Source organism: Arachis hypogaea, chromosome 20, assembly GCF_003086295.3.
Source record: "Arachis hypogaea cultivar Tifrunner chromosome 20, arahy.Tifrunner.gnm2.J5K5, whole genome shotgun sequence".
NCBI lineage: Eukaryota > Viridiplantae > Streptophyta > Magnoliopsida > Fabales > Fabaceae > Arachis > Arachis hypogaea.
The window spans coordinates 73,476,994-73,494,222 of NC_092055.1; the positions used below are offsets into that span (position 1 = coordinate 73,476,994).

Genomic DNA, 17,229 nt, shown 5'->3' on the forward strand with positions numbered 1-17,229 from the left:
CCCATGAGACTTTTATTCATTGATCTTTTTATTGTTATTTCAAGGGTTATTTGTGTTATTTAGGCTAAGTGCTCTGTAAGGGGCAACTCTTTAAGATAAGCTTTCTGCCAACACTCCCGAACCAGTTGGTTGAAGGTGCTAGGTGTTGAAGCACCCCTAAGGACTTACTCCCTCAAGTCTCTCCCCCATAAATACACACCACAGGCATATAATTCCTTTATTTTCTTTTCTTGAGACCTTGGTGTCCAGCACCTCTTTGGGTTACTAAATGCTCTGTGGTGAGGGTTACTCTTGATAGTGGATTTTCAGCTGATAATCCCGGGTTAGTTAACCCAAGTTACCAAGTGATAAAGCACCCCTGAGAGCTTATTCATCCAAGTAGATCCCTCACACAGGAGCACCACAGACACTTGTCTCAAGGTCCAAACCATTGGTGCCTAGCCTTATTGCTTACTCTTTTTCTTTTGTTTTTCACTTCCATTCTTCTTTCCCTTTTCTCTTATTAGGATCTTGTCATCTACTTAGTCTCATGGGTATATCCAAAGTCAAGTATTCAGGATAGATAGTTGTCCTCCTAACCTTGCGGTTGAACCAACTTAGCTAACTTATGACTACCCCAAAGATTCATGAATGCACTTCCAGAATATGAACTCCACTCTGGTCTTTTAAAAACATAAACATTCTCTTCTTCATTTGATTTAAAATGGACAAGCTTACAAGTAAATAAGGGAAATATGCAGTGACATTTAAACCAGAAATCATGGACCTATTCAGAAAGAAAACTTAAAAGACAGAATTTAAAAAGTTTAAACATAACATGGAAGCATGTTCTATTTCATACAAGATCTTCCTTATTTAAAGCATAGAAAACGATGGACTAAAAAGAACTCCACCACCTTTCATTCATGTGGATGCCCATGCTCCCATCCTTGCTTGTCCTCATTGTGTCTCTTTTGAGTGCTTGTGCTCCCACTTCCTTTGCCTTTTCCAAGCAGCTTCTTCCAGAAACCACCATCTTCCATCTTCTTCTTGAGTGTCTCCTTTTGCTGTTTTACCTTCCTCTCTTCTTGTTCTACAAAATCTTTTTGGACCTCATCATATGTAGGGATGGCATAGTGTAGCTGATGCATGTTACTAGTCATGTAGTTCAACTTGGCTTGAGTGTTCACATAGAACTCCTCCATATGTAGTTGCCTTCCTTCATTGAGTACACTGAACTCATTGAAAGTTTTCATTTGGGCTATCTGCCGCTGGTTGAGTTCTTGCAAGTGCTTCTCTTGGAGCTCTTGCCTCTCATTCACTTGGTTGATGGCTTGAGTGAGCCTGGAGTAGTGTTCCTGCTGCTGCTCCATTTGTTGTTTTTGCCATGCTTCCTGTTGGCTCAGCCAGTTGGTTTGAAGGTTCAGTATTTGCTCTTGTCCTTCCATATGCCTCTGTCCCAAATCTTCAATGGCTCTTAGAAGGTAAGTCATATTCAAGTTGTCTGGGTCATGCTGCTCTTCTTGCTGGTATTCTTCTTGATGATGTTCCTCTTGGTGAACTCTTTCTTTTGCTTTTGGTTTCCCTATTTGTGGCCTTCTTTGTTGCTGAGCAGGTGTAGTATAAACCAATCGTTCGAGTTTAACTGGCCTCCCTGGGTTTACCCAGTCTGGGTTGCTGTCCTCAAATACTACCTTGGCCTTGTTGCATAAGCGGAGAATGGTGCTGGGGTACCAAAGCCTGGCACCTGAATCAACCTTCTCAGCCGAATCTTGAATCCCCTCGGCGATGAGCTCATTCACGTTGATTTCCCCACCTTGTATTAAGCAATGCACCATAGTAGCTCGATTGATGTTTACCTCTGAATTATTTGTAGTTGGTAGAATGGACCTCCTCACAAGTTCAAACCACCCCTTGACTTCAGGGCTCAGGTCTCCTCTCTTGATGAACTTGGGTCTCTCATCTGTGTACCTCTCCCAGTCAGCTGCTATAACACAGATGTCTGCCACTATCTTTGAGAGCTCATTATTATCAGGGCTTCTACTTATCCTTGCTTGATAACTTTCCTCATCAAAACGAGGTGATTTCAGGTGAAGAACTCTTGTTATGGCATTTGGGCTGAAGTCCACCTCTTTTCCTCTTACGTAACTTTTGAAGGTTGGGGCCTTGGTTTTATCCTCTCTTACTACATTCGCATAAAATTCTTTGATGAGGTTTCCATTGATCTTCCCCTCTGGACTTGTGAGCAATTGCCACCCCCTCTGTTCGATTTTCTCCAGAATTTGTGGTGACTCATCTGCATTGATTTGGAAGGTTAACTCTGGCAATATCTTTCTCGCCCTTATCCGTTCGAATTCACGTTCATGAAAGGCAGTTTTGAATTTCTTCTCATCGAAAGGAACACTCTCCATGGGTTTCTTCCTCTTTTGCCTTTTTGAGCTTGATGATGCCATGAATTGAGTTGCTGTTTTGAAGTGGAGGTTGGAGGATACGGAGAGATAGGTATAGGTTGGCTATGATAGAGTGTGATGAAGGGGTTGAGCAAGCCGAAAGTATGAAGTGTGGAAGTGGAAATTTGAATGTGAGGAATGAGCATGCACCAAAGCTCACTTATATAGGGAGATCATGAGTGGATGGAAGGTGTGGATTGCAAGGATTGTTGCTTGATGGACGGTTGGGATTGTGTATGAAGGAAAGACAAGGATCTTCACTTAATGAGAGTGATTGGTTCGGTCTTCAAGGGTCTTCTTTCTCCAATGTTGCATGGCAGCGTTTTCCCATGCGTTCCCTCTTGGGACATGTGTGTAGTGCTCTTCATTAAGTGATGAAATCTCCCCCATTTAATTGTCCAATCAATCCCTTTTCATGCTTCTTTTCCTTTCCTATAAAGATTTAAAATAAGGAAATTAATATCATAAAAATCAAACTCTACGGCTAGAATAAAAGGGAAGTAAGGATTTGATTGTTTATTTATGAATTCCAACTAACTAACTAACTATTGGTGGGTCCTTATATGCATTTTGGTGGCACCATGGGATGACACCAAACTTAGTTTGAAGCAATGTGATGAAAATTTTTGTTCAAAGCTCCCAAGACTAGCATGCATCTTGGTTTGCTTTGAACACCAAACTTGTTCTTCACTATATACTGCATGATAAAGATTTCACCAAATGTTTGTCAAGTTTGGATTGAAATTCATAAACATTGATTTATTCATTATTTTAAAAACATATAAAACATGGGTTGCCTCCCATGAAGCGCTTCTTTAGCGTCACTAGCTTGACGTTTTTCCTTCATCAGGGTGGTTGGTAGTGCTTAAAGTCCTCCCCTCTTGCTGTAGACTTGTATCCATTGGTTGGATCAATGATCTCCACATGTTCCAGGGAAAGAACTCTGTTGATTGTGAAGACCTTAGGTAACTGAGATGATACAGTAGGGAGATTAGGGGGAATATCTGGGAAGTAAGCTGAGACAACTCTATCTCCTGGAGAGAAGTCTTCCGTAGGGATCTTCTTGTTCCTCCATTTCCTTGGTACCTTCTTCTTTGTTTCTTTTGAGGTTTCCTTCCCCTTGGTGACCTTTTTTTTCCAAGGAGTTGTGATGTTGTCTTCACATGCCTCTAGAGGTTTAGGTTCCTCCAACTTTTCCTTGAGCTGTGGCAATTGCTGTTTTTCTTGTTTATCAATTGAGGAGGTTTCAGAATGAACTTGCTGTGCTTCAGTGCTTGTCTCCTCCTTCAGTGTCTCTTTATCGTTTGTGCTTAGTTCCTTGTCCTCTTGATCTGTTTCTTGTGAGAGTTTGAAGACATTGAAGCTGAGTCGTTCATCATGGATTCTCAATATTAGCTCCCCTTTCTCTACATTGATAAGTGCTCTGGCCGTAGCTAGGAATGGTCTTCCCAATATGATTGGGTGAGTGTGACTCTCTTCCATGTCCAGAATGACAAAGTCTATTGGGAGAAAGTATTTCCCAACCTTTAGCAACACATTTTTCACCACTCCTATTGCTTGCTTTTGAGTTTTGTCAGCCAGTCTGATGATTACATCTGTGGGCATTATCTCATTAATCTGCAGCCTCTTCACCAGGGATAAAGGCAGTAAGTTGATGCTGGCCCCCAAATCACATAGTGCTCTATCGAACATAGTTTCACCTATGGCACAAGGGATGTGAAAACTCCTTGGGTCTCTTCTTTTTGTAGGCAACTCAGGTTGAATAAGGGCACTACATTCCTTGTTCATCACTATAGTCTGGCCTCCTTTGAGTGAGCTTTTCCTGGGAAGAAGTTCCTTCATATACTTGATGAATGCAGGCATTTATTGAATTGCCTTGATGAATGGTATGTTTACATGCAGAGATGCAAACAAGTCTAGGAACCTTGAGTATATTCTCTTTCCCACAGCACCATTGAGCAGTTGAGGGAAGGGAGCATAGAGCTTCAACAACTCTTGTTGTGAGATTTCTGGTTCTTGGTGATCTCTATCCTCCTCCTTTGTTGAGTTGTCTTCAGGTTGTTTGCAAAATTTGCCTTGCTTGTCTTCAGTCTCTTGATCACTCGTAGTGACCATTTTGCAATCTTCCCATCTTACTTTCTTTGCTTCTCCCTTGGGGTTTTTCTCCGTGTCACTTGGGAAGCTATTGGTAGGTTTGGGAATCTTCTCAGCTAAATATCCCACCTGGAATTCCAGCTTCCTAATGGTCTCTCCCTGGTTCTTAATATTGGCTCGCACTTCCTCTTTGAACACCTTATTTTCTTGAATCTCTTGGCATATTCCTTCAAGTAAGGCTTCAATCTTAGAGAGCTTGTCATCAATTGATGGGTGATTCGGAGCAGATGTGCTATTTTGGTTTTGATAAGCATATGAAGAAGTGTTGTTGTAGGGGTGTTGAGACGTCCTCTGTGTGAATTGCTGGTGAGCTGCATTGTTGTTGGAGTTGTAACGTCTCTGGTCTTGGTTTTGATCTTGCTCACTTTCCCACCCAAAGTTTGGGTGGTTTCTCCATCCAGGGTTGTAGGTCTTGGAGTATGGATCATAGTTTTTCCTTGGTGAATTCCCAATGTAGTTGGCTTGCTCCTGACTCACCTCTGCTTCTTCATTCACTCCTTCTTGGATTGTTGATGAAGTGAAGATTGCTGCTACTTGGTTCATCTCCATCTTCTTGGTGAGGTCAGCCAGCTGCTGGGTAATGAGCTTGTTTTGGGCCAACAGAGCATCTACATTGTTTAGCTCCATTACTCCTCTTGTGTTTCCTCTTTCGGAAGCATAGAAGTAGTCGTTCTCTGCTACTGTTTCAATAACATCTATGGCTTCCTCAATGGTCTTCTTCTTGTTCAAAGATCCTCCAGATGAATGGTCTACGGCCTTCTTTGACTCATAAGAGAGCCCTTCATAGAAAATGTGCAGCTGCACCCATTCGTTGAACATGTCAGGTGGACACCTCCTTGTTAAGTCCTTGAACCTCTCCCATGCTTCATATAGAGTCTCACCATCTTGTTGCCTGAAAGTTTGAACCTCAGCTCTCAGCCTATTGATTCGTTGAGGAGGGTAAAATCTTGCTAAAAATTTTTTCACCACGTCTTCCCAAGTTGTCAAGCTTTCCCTTGGGAAAGATTCCAGCCATTTGGCTGTCTTGTCCCTGAGTGAGAATGGAAATAAGAGCAGTCTATAGGCGTCAAGATGAACACCATTAGACTTCACTGTGTCACATATTCTCAGGAAGGTGGTTAAATGTTGATTGGGGTCTTCTTGAACACTTCCTCCAAACGAACAGTTGTTCTGAACAAGGGTGATGAGCTGTGGTTTAAGTTCAAAGTTGTTGGCATGGATTGTTGGCTTTTGGATGCTACTTCCACAATTGACTGGGTTTGGATTGATGTAAGAGTCCAAAACTCTTCTATCCTCCCCAGCATGATTTGCTCTACCTCCTCCCCCATGGTTGTGATCTTCTTCTTCATGATGGTTTTCCATGTTGTCTTCCATGTTTGTTTCAAAGAATTCCTCTTCTTCCTCAGCACCAACCACTTTCTTTCCTCCTGCCTCCCTCCTTAATCTAAGGAAGGTCCTCTCAGGTTCAGAATCGAAAGAAGTTGAAGCCCTGCTTCTTCTCCCTGTCATACAACCATCAAGTGCAAGCAAGAAAAGATAGGTGCAGAAAGTATTTGTGTCAGAATTACTGTTAGTTGTGGGTGATGCAATATATCAAACAGTTAGTGGGTTAGCAAACAGAATTGAAAATAACAAAGAAGAACAAAAGAGTAGACGGGGAAGGGAAGAAGTTTAACTAAAACAAAAAGTAAATCACTCAAACAGAAAATGAAATTCACAAAATAAAAATGCTCAATCTAGTGATCTTCCAATTTAATCATTGTTGATGCACAATCAATCCCCGACAACGGCGCCATAAACTTGATGCGCGGAAAACTTGTCTCACAACAAATCTCCCTTCGGCAAGTGTACCGAATTTGTCGTCAAGTAAAAACTCACAATAGAGTGAGGTCGAATCCCACAAGGATTGATTGATCAAACAACTTTAATTAGAAGAATGTTTTAGTTGAGTGAATCCAGAATTTTGGTTGAGAGTTGCAGAAAATAAAATGGCGGGAATGTAAATAACAGAAAAGTAAATGCTAGGATTAAAGGACTGGAAGTAAATGACTGAAAATATATTGCAGAATTGTAAATGGGAATGGGGGATTTGCTCATAAAAGTAAATGGCAGAAATTAAAGAGAATGGGTAAGATCAGAGATAGGGAGTTCATTGGGCTTAGGAGATGTTGCAATTCTCCGGATCAAGTTCATTTTCATCTCTTCCTCAATCAATGCACTCATTGATCTCCTTGGCAATCTTAAGTGATTGAATTACAATTTCTTGCAATTCAATCTCTCAAATCTTGATCAATAGCCAATTCCTTGGTCAATTGCTCATGAGAAGAGATGAAGTATGGTCATTGATTATACCACATGCATTTTCCCAAATCAAGTATTGAGAGGGTTATAGTCACATACCCATCCAAACCCAATTTGGTCCAGCATGAGAAAGCATTTCTAGCTTGATCTCTTCATTCCTCTTTTAAGGTTCAAAAGAGATCCAAGTTTGAATAGCTTCTCTTCCAAGATAACTACTCAATTGGATGAAGATCGAAAGCTTTCAAGTAAAATCAAGAGAAAAGATAGAAGAAGAATAATGAAAATTAGTATTGATCCATCAAATTACAACAGAGCTCCCTAACCCAATGAAAGGGGTTTAGTTGTTCATAGCTCTAGAAAATGAAAACAAAGATGGATAATACATCATAAAACTAGAAAATGCAGAGAAAGTAAAATATAAAGAGTAGTTCTCCTCTTCCAGCCTCCTAAAAACTCCTTTTACAATTCAAAGCTACTCCTATATATACTACTCTTCTCAGCTTCTAGTTTTGCTCTTCAAGTCTTGGGCCTTTGGATCTTGAGTTTGAAGTAGTTCTTTTCTTTATTTGGGCTTGGCTTTACTTGCAGAGAGAAGGTGTTAAGTGGGCAGAGACTTTAGCTCAGGGCGTAAGGGGTGTTAATCATTTAGTGAAAGTATAAGTTCAGGAACGTTAGTGACACTTAACATTTTTACTAACGTTCCAATGTACCCCTTTGCCTCACGTTAGAGCTCACGTTAACTAGGTTAACGTGGCTTCTAATGTGGCCTTGCCAACCTTCGAGAACGTTAGTGACACTCAACATTGTCACTAACGTTCTAGTGTGCCCCTTTTTGCTTCACGTTAAAGCCCACGTTAACTAGGTTAACGTGGCTTCTAACGTGGCCTTGCCAACCTTCGAGAACGTTAGTGACACTCAACATTGTCACTAACGTTCCAATGTGCCCCTAGATCTCACGTTAAAGTCCACGTTAACTAGGTTAACGTGGCTTCTAACGTGGCCATTCTTAGCCATTCCAACGTTAGTGACAATGTTGAGTGTCACTAGTGTTAGCTCATCATTCATTCCTCATCGTTAGCTTCCACGTTAACTAAGTTAACGTGGAAGTTAACATGGCTCCTTGGGGGGTTGTGTGGTTGCTTCCAACGTTAGTGACAATGTTGAGTGTCACTAACGTTGTCGACAACTCTCACTTCTTACGTTAACCCACGTTAACCAAGTTAACGTGGGAGTTAACGTGGTGTGTTGCATCCTTAGGCCAACGTTAGTGACAATGTTGAATGTCACTAACGTTGGCTTCTCTTCCCCCTTTAACGTTAGAGGCCACGTTAACTAGGTTAACGTGGGCTCTAACGTGGCCACTCATGAGTGTTTGCCAACGTTAGTGACAATGTTAAGTGTCACTAACGTTGGCTCAACTTCCCTTTTCCACGTTAGAGTTCACGTTAACTTAGTTAACGTGACTCTTAACGTCGGCAATGATGGCTTTGAGAGTGTCATTGGCAATCACTTTTCTCATTTAACCTTGCAAGTTACCTCCCTTTCCTTGCTTCCTTTGGTCCTGAAATCAAGCAACATAGTGCATCAAAGTTCTAGTCCAAGTCATGGGTAATGCAGCATACAATTTGTCACTAAATTCATGCAAAATCCTCATGAAATAATGTAAAAATGCACAGTGTATGCTTGAATCAAGGTGTAGGTGAATATCTACCCAAAACTAGCTTATTTCCTAAAGAAATGCATGAAACTACCCTAAAAACAGTAAAGAAAAGGTCAGTGAAACTGGCCAAGATGCCCTGGCATCACTTGACTGGGGAATTAATTAATCGGAAGTTCTATCCTTATTGGAATCTTCTCAAGTGTAATGTAAAGCGGTTGTTGTTTTCACTTAGTTAACCCTTACTGAGTAAAGGGAAGTCAAGTAATTGAACAGATTCTTATCCACAGATCCTAGTCCTTTCCCTTGGGAAGGTCTAGCGTTAGTAGATATAGAATTAGCCAACAAAGTTCAAATTAACTAAGCACTTGAGCGTTCCAACTCAAGTGTCTCCTCTTAATCAACCCCATGTCAAGTAGAAAATCTACTCCATTGACATAGAATTAATATTCATAAAAATATAAGAAGACATAATAAATTAAATAAAATAAAATAGAGAATTAAAATTAATTAAAATTAAAAGGAACTATATATATTAATAAATTCAAAATGTAACATACTTAATTGAATAGGGTCAATGAGCAATGAATAAAAGTAAAGGAATAAGGAAACAAACTAAAGTAATGTCTTCACGGAGGTAATGATTCTTCAGCATCCAAAAATCCAAAGCAAAAGCATAAACTACTAATGTAAAGCTAATCTAGATTCAGATCTAAAATTAAGAGTAATCCTAATCTCGATGTATCTGAATGTGTGTGGATGCGTGTTGAGTTTCTGCATGTTCCCTAGCTTTAGTCTGTGTTTTTGGGCCGAAAACTGGGTCAAAATGTGGCCCGAAATTGCCCCCAGCGTATTCTATTATTTTTGCAGATCACGCAGGTCACGCGTATGCGTCATCCACGCGTTCGCATCATTCAGCGATTTTCCTTGTCACGCGTTCGCGTCATCCACGCGTTCGCGTCATTCGTGCAGACTTCAATCCACGTGTTTGCGTCAGGCACGCATTCGCATCGCTGCGATTTCTTCTTTTCACGCGGTCGCGTGAGCCATGTGCTCGCATCATTGTTCGCTGTTCATCTCCTTGGTTTCTTGTGTTCCTTCCATTTTTGCAAGCTTCCTCTCCATTTTCTAAGCCATTCCTGCCCTATGAAGCCTGAAACACTTAACACACGGATCACGGTATCGAATGGGTTAAAGGAGAGTTAAAATACATAATTAAAAGATCTCTAGGAAGTAAGTTTTCAACCATGTAATAATTTTGGGAAGGAATTGTAATATCATGCTAATCATATGAATAAGTGGGTAAAGACTTGATAAAACTACTCAATTAAACACAATATAAATCATAAAATAATAGTTTATCAACCTCCCCACACTTAAACATTAGCATGTCCTCATGCTTAGCTTAAGGAGATAAAATAAATGAGTAGGGAAATGTGAAACTCATGCTATGCAATGCAATCTATATATATGGATGCAACTATATGGTTCTTGTCTACTTGGTTAAAATAAATAAGCTCTTCAAGACAAACATAAATTAGATTTCACTAATTCAAATTATATAGTAAAAACAGGTAACATTGTAAGAAGACAGCTCATGAAAGTAGGGAACATAGAATTAAGCACTGAACCCTCACTGATGGTGTATGTGCACTCTAGTCTCTCAAGTGTATAGGGTAATCACTCTACTCTTCTCTAATCATGCTTTCTAAACTTTGTTTTTCACCTAACCAATCAACTATATTTAATGTACCAATGCAACATCATGAGGTCTTTTTCAAGATTGTAATGGGGCTAAGGTAAGGGTAAAGGTATACATATGGCTAAGTGAGCTATAAATTGAATCTTTGACTAACCTAAGCTCTTATCTAGCATACATACACTCCATATAACTCTAGAATCATGCCTAGCTACCCATAATTTTCACTTTTGCATTATATAATCATGTATTAACACATGGTCTAGACTACATGTGAAAAGTTCATCAAAGGTAATATAGCAAGTGCATGTGATGGCAATTAAATGCAAGATGTTTATTGGCATGCCGACAAAGGCATGAGTAGCATAGATCAAGCATTCAATGTCCAAGTTAGATTACCAAGCCTTTCAAACTAATAATCTGTTTGTATTGATAATTATATTTAATTAATAAAATATAAAAGGGGTTTTGTGAAAAACAGGCATTAAAGTAGTAGAATAGAATAATTTAAAATAATGCACAGTGCGATACGGGCTTTTTCACAAACACATAGCATGCATGGTAAATATGATGTTGAAAGTATTGATTTGGACATGCAAGTAACCCTATGAAAAGTAATATATAATTGTTAAACAATTCCTTTAATAATCCACAAGCAAAATATAGATAATAATGACCTAAAGTAATTTTCTAACACCAATTAAAGGAATAAAAGAAAAAGAAAGAAAAGAAAATATAGATAATAAAAGTGAAAAGAAAAAGAAGAAGAAAACATAAACATAAATATGAGTAATAAAGGAAAAGTAAAAGATAAAGAAGGAAAGAAAAGAACCTTAATGGATGTGAAAAATAAGGAAGAAGAAGGTAAAAAGTGAGAATGAGTAGAGAGGGAAGAAGGGGGAAGAAAGAAATAATAAGGGAAAAGAAAAATTAGGATTTGGGGAAGAAAAGATAAGATATTTTGGCTGATCTGGATAATCTGTGCGCCGCATGTGACACGGACGCATGAGTCACGCGGTTGCATGGTGTGTGATTTTTGTCAAGTGACGCGGACGCATGGGTCACGCGGTCGCATGTCTTGATTTATGCGAATAGCACGAGGGCAGCCATGCGTTCGCGCAACTCTCTGTTTCAAACCCATTTTGCCAAATTTTTAGGGTGACACGATCGTGTGAATGGCCATGTTTGGAGGACGACGCGGCCGCATGGGGGCACGCGGTCGCGTGATGGGGCTGGTGCTTCCAGCATCATTCCAGCCCAGCTCCATCATAACTTGCTACCATACACCTCATTTACGTCGATTTTTAGGGGCACGCATTCGCGTGTGTGACGCAGACGCGTGGGAGGCTCGTTTCCAAAATGACGTGGACACGTCATTGACGCGGTCGCGTGGGCATGATTGTGCCTAAGGCACGCCTCCAGCCACGCTTTTGCGAGACTTTCTATTCAATTCTCTTTTCTTCAGAACGCACATATGACGCGAACGCGTCAGCGACGCTTACGCGTCGCGTGCATTTTTTTTATATGCAGAATGCTAATGCAAACGTGAATGCAGGCTATATGCAGAAATTATGAGAAGAGTCGTTAACACCATAAAAATAGAAATAAAGTGAATTAAATCTAAGACTGAAATGGAACGATCATACCATGGTGGGTTGTCTCCCACCTAGCACTTTGCTTTTACATCCTTAAGTTGGACGCTCTTCAGGTTCATTCTGCTTCTATTGGTGGGTCTTCCAAGAGGAAAACCTCTAGTTCTTTGTTATTCTTCATCTTCTCACCATGATAAAACTTCAGGCGATGTCCATTGACCTTTAAGAATTTGGAGCTAGAAGGATGACGCAGGTGGAAAACTCCGTATGGCTCTGCTTTTTCTACTCTGTATGGACCTTCCCTTCTTGATCTCAGTTTACCTGGCATAAGCCTCAGTCTGGAGTTATAAAAGAAGAACTAACTTCCCTGGTCTGAATTCTCTCCTTTTTATGTGCTTGTCATGGACAACCTTCATCTTTTCTTTGTATCTTCTGGAGTTGTCATATGCTTCTAGGCGAAGATTCTCCAATTTTGCTAGTTGCAGCTTTCTTTCAGCACCTGCTTTCTCAAGATTCATGTTGCACTCTCTCATAGCCCAGAAAGCCTTGTGTTCCACCTCTACTAGAAGGTGGCAAGATTTTCTGTATACTAAGCGGAAGGGGCTCATCCCAATGGGTGTCTTGTATGCTGTTCTATATGCCCAGAGTGCATCTTGTAGCCTGGCACTCCAGTCTTTCCTATGAGGTTTTACTATCTTCTCCAGAATACGTTTTATCTCTCTGTTAGAGACTTCTGCTTGCCCATTAGTTTGGGGATGGTAAGCTGTTGCTACTTTGTGAATTATACCATGCCTCTTCAGTAATCCTGTTAGTCTCCTGTTACAAAAGTGAGTGCCTTGATCGCTCACAATTGCTCGTGGTGATCCAAAGCGACAAATAATATGGTTTCTAACAAAGGAAACAACAGTGTTAGCATCGTTAGTACGGGTAGGAATTGCTTCCACCCATTTAGAAACATAATCTACAGCTAACAGTATATAAAAGTAACCATTAGAATTTGGAAATGGACCCATGAAGTCAATGCCCCAAACATAAAAAATTTCACATAAAAGTATAATCTGTTGAGGCATCTCATCCCTCTTGGATATATTACCAAACCTTTGGGAAGGAGAACAAGATTTACAAAATTCAGTAGCGTCTTTAAAAAGAGTATGCCACCAGAATCCACAGTCTAGAATTTTTCTAGCTGTTCTTTGAGGGCAAAAATGTCCTCAACTCTCAGATGAGTGGCAGGCCTCCAAAATGGACTGGAATTCTGATTGAGGCACACACTATCTAATTATCTGGTCAGCACCACACCTCCACAAATATGGATCATCCCATATAAAATATTTAGACTCACTTTTCAGCTTGTCTCTTTGATGTTTAGTGAAATTTGGAGGAAAAGTGTGGCTAACTAGATAATTAGCTACAGGTGCATACCAAGGAACTATCTCAGATACTGCATGTAAACTATCAAATGGGAAATTATCATTTATAGGAGTGAAATCATCCTTAATGTGCTCAAGGAGACTCAAGTGATCTGCCATTAAATTCTGGTTACCACTCCTATCCTTAATTTCTAAATTAAATTCTTGCAGCAGCAGTATCCAACGTATTAGCCTTGGTTTGGATTCCTTTTTAGCTAATAAATATTTTAGAGCTGCATGGTCTGAGTACACTACTACCTTAGTACTAAGTAAATAGGCTCGGAATTTATCCAGAGCAAAAACAATAGCAAGAAGCTCTTTTTCGGTAGTAGTATAGTTAGACTGAGTAGCATCTAAGGTCTTAGATGCATAAGCAATTACAAAAAGATCCTTACCTTCGCACTGAGCCAGTGCCGCTCCTTAATTTCAAATGGCTAGCTCTAGTCTGGTCCTCTTACAATCGGAGCTTGAGTCAGAGCGATCTTCAGCTTATCAAATGCCTGCATACAATCCTTACTGAACTCGAACTCAATATCTTTCTGCAGCAATCTGGATAAAGGCAATGCTACCTTACTGAAGTCCTTAATGAATCTCCTGTAAAAACCTCCGTGGCCAAGGAACGAACGGACTTCCCTCACGGAGGAGAGGTAAGGCAAACTAGAAATAACATCCACCTTTGCTGGATCTACTGAAATGCCAGTATTAGACACAACATGTCCTAGTACAATTCCTTGTTTTACCATAAAGTGACATTTTTAAAAATTTAACACAAGATTCGTACTAACACACCTGTCTAATACTCTAGATAAACTATCCAAGCAAAGGCTAAATTAATCACCATATATACTAAAATCATCCATAAAAACTTCCATACAGTTCTCAATAAGATCTGAAAAGATACTCATCATACATCTTTGGAAAGTAGCAGGTGCATTACACAAGGCAAAAGGCATTCTTTTATAAGCATAAGTTCCAAAGGGACATGTAAAAGTGGTCTTTTCCTGATCTTCAGGAGCTATATGAATTTGAAAATATCCTGTATAACCATCTAAAAAATAATAATGAGATTTACTTGACACGCGATCAAGTATTTGATCAATAAATGGCAAGGGGTAATGATCCTTGCGAGTGGCTTGGTTGAGACGCCTATAGTCAATGCAAACTCTCCATGTATTCTGCACTCTAGTTGTCAGGAGCTCTCTGTGCTCATTCTTTATTGTTGTGACTCTAGACTTCTTTGGCACTACTTGTACTGGGCTGACCCATTCACTATCTGATATGGGGTAAATGATATCTGCTTCAAGTAGCCTGGTCACTTCCTTCTTGACAACTTCTAAGATGGTGCGATTCAATCTTCTTTGAGGCTGACAGATATGCTTTGATCCCTCTTCTAAGAATATTCTATGCTCATAAATTTGGGGACTGATGCCTACTATATCCACCAAGCTCCATCCAATTGCTTTCTTATGTTTTCTTAGCACACTGAGCAGTTGCTCTTCTTGTTGAGAGGTGAGTTCCTTTGCAATGATAACTGGAAACTTCTGATTATCCTCAAAGTAAGCATACTTGAGTTATGGAGGGAGGGGCTTTAATTCTAATTTCTGCTCATAGCTAGGCTCTGGATTATCCGGGGCTGGTGATAATGGTAAAGGGTCTTCATTGTTTTCAAAAAGTGTCCCCACACTTGGACCTTGCTCCATGTGCTTCTCTTCCATTTTTTCTTGGTGAACTTCAGCTACAGTTTCATCAATAATGTCGCACTAGAAGATAGAATGGTCTTCCGGAGGGTGCTTCATAGCTTCATTTAAACTGAAACTCACTGTTCTTCCATCTATCTCAAAGGAGTAAGTTCCTGAGAATGCATCCAGCTTGAACTTTGAAGTCTTCAAGAATGGTCTTCTAAGCAGGATTGATGATGGTCTTCCTGAGTCATTAGGGGGCATTTCCAGGATGTAGAAGTCAATGGGAAATGTGAGCCCCTTAATGCTCACTAATACATCTTCAGCAATTCTGACTACTGTAATGATGCTTTTATCTACTAACATAAAATGAGCTGCCGACCTTTTTAAGGGAGGGAGCCTCAAAGTATCATATATAGACAATGGCATTATACTAACACACGCTCCTAAGTCACACATGCAGTCAAAAAATATTACACCTCCAATGGTACAGTTAACCATACATGGACCTGGATCACTACATTTTTCAGGTATACCTCCCATTAAAGAAGATATAGAACTACCTAAAGGAATAGTTTTTAATTCATTAATTTTGTCTTTATGTATGTACAAATCTTTTGGAAACTTTGCATATTTAGGTACCTGCTGAATAACATCAAAAAAGGGAACAGTTACCTCAACCTTTTTGAATATCTCTACCATTTTGGGATCAAGTTCCATCTGCTTTCTGGGCTTCCTTGCAAGGTGTGAAAATGGGATAGGAGGGGTGTTACTTGCAGCTTCTGCATCCTTTGATGTTTCATTCTGTGGTTGAGCTACTTCTGCTTCAACTATGTTTTCTACGTCCTCTTCCTCTTCAGCATCTTCCACTTCCACCACATCCTCAGCTGGGATGTGTTCTGGTGAGCTTGGCTCCTCATGGTTCCTCTCCTGCAATGTTAAAGTGATGGCATTGATGCCACCCTTTGGATTAGGTAGGGGTTGAGAAGGAATACCACTGGAGCTTGAAGGTTAGTTAGTGGAATTATGTGATGAATCTAATCGGGAGACAAGAGCTTGTAAAGTGGCAGTCATACCATTTAAAGTAGAGTTCAGCTGCGCTTGCATGTCCTGTTGCCCTTGTGCAAGAGAACGGAGCTTCTTGTCATTTGATGAAGAATTGGAGTCAGTGATCTGAGGAACCTGCTGTTGATTGTGCTGGGGTCCTTGGGGTTGTCTTAAGTGAGGTGCTCTGTAAGGTTGGTTCTGATTCTGCTGTCTGTTGTTATTATTGTTATTCCACATCTGGTTTCCATTGTTGTCTCTGCCTCCTCTGTTATAGTTGTCCCTCCAACCTTGGTTAGAGTTGTCTTGCCATCCTTGGTTATAGTTTCCACCTTGGTTGTAGTTGCCACCCTGTTGATTGTATCCTTGATTTGGGCGGTCATAGAAGTTATGAGTGGCTGTCACAGTGTTATCTTCCTATTGGAGCTGCAGACATTCATCAGTATAATGGCTATAATTAGCACAGATCCCGCATACTCTTTGTGAAACTAACTGTTGGCTTTGCTGTGGTGGAGGAGGCTGAGCTTTATGTGTTTGTTGTTGGTTTATCTACATCTGTTTCAGTAGGTTGGTCATTTTACATATGCTCTGGGTAAGAGCAGTAGTTTCAACGCTAGAGGAAATCTTTGCAACAGCTTTTGAGTGGCTACGCCTCTGCCTGTGATTTCTAGTGGACTCAGCTAAGTCGCTGATCAGTTGCCATGCTTCGTCTGCAGTCATGTACTTTTTCAGGGAACCATTACTAGCACCATCCAGTGTTGTCTTATCCTGGGGGTTCATGCCTTGAGTGAAGTAGCTGATCAATACCAGTCTATCAATCATGTGATGGGGGCACGCATCCAGTAGATTGTTGAAGCGCTCCCAATATTCGTAGAGAGTCTCAGATTTGTCCTGAACAATCATTGAAATCTCTTTCCTCAATCTATCAGTAACTTCAGCTGGAAAGTATTTTTTCAAAAATTCTCTTATAAGCGTATCCCAGTTAGTAACAGTCACTTCAGGTGGGGTGTAGTACCATTCCCTCGCCTTTCCCTCAAGAGAAAATGGGAAAGCGGTTAACAGAATAGAAATTTCATCTGTACCATGACGCCTAACAGTAGAACAGGCTGTCTGAAAACCCCTAAGGTGCTTAATAGGCTCTTGAGCAGGTAAGCCATGAAACTTAGGCATCAAATTGATTAGTGCGTCATCCACGCGTTCACGTCATTCAGCGATTTTCCTTGTCACGCGTTCGCGTCGTCCACGCATTCGCGTCATTCGTGCAG

At 40.4% G+C, this 17,229-nt stretch overlaps 2 non-coding genes across 2 annotated transcripts; both read left to right on the forward strand.

The window, feature by feature from the left end:
- Nucleotides 1–5,400: 5,400 nt before the first annotated feature.
- On the forward strand, nucleotides 5,401–5,504 carry LOC112788426 (small nucleolar RNA R71). The gene has a single exon (XR_003195790.1). It is a non-coding gene; the product is annotated as a small nucleolar RNA R71 (small nucleolar RNA).
- Nucleotides 5,505–16,784: 11,280 nt separating this feature from the next.
- Nucleotides 16,785–16,888, forward strand: LOC112788035 (small nucleolar RNA R71). Its single transcript, XR_003195415.1, has one exon. It is a non-coding gene; the product is annotated as a small nucleolar RNA R71 (small nucleolar RNA).
- Nucleotides 16,889–17,229: the final 341 nt, after the last annotated feature.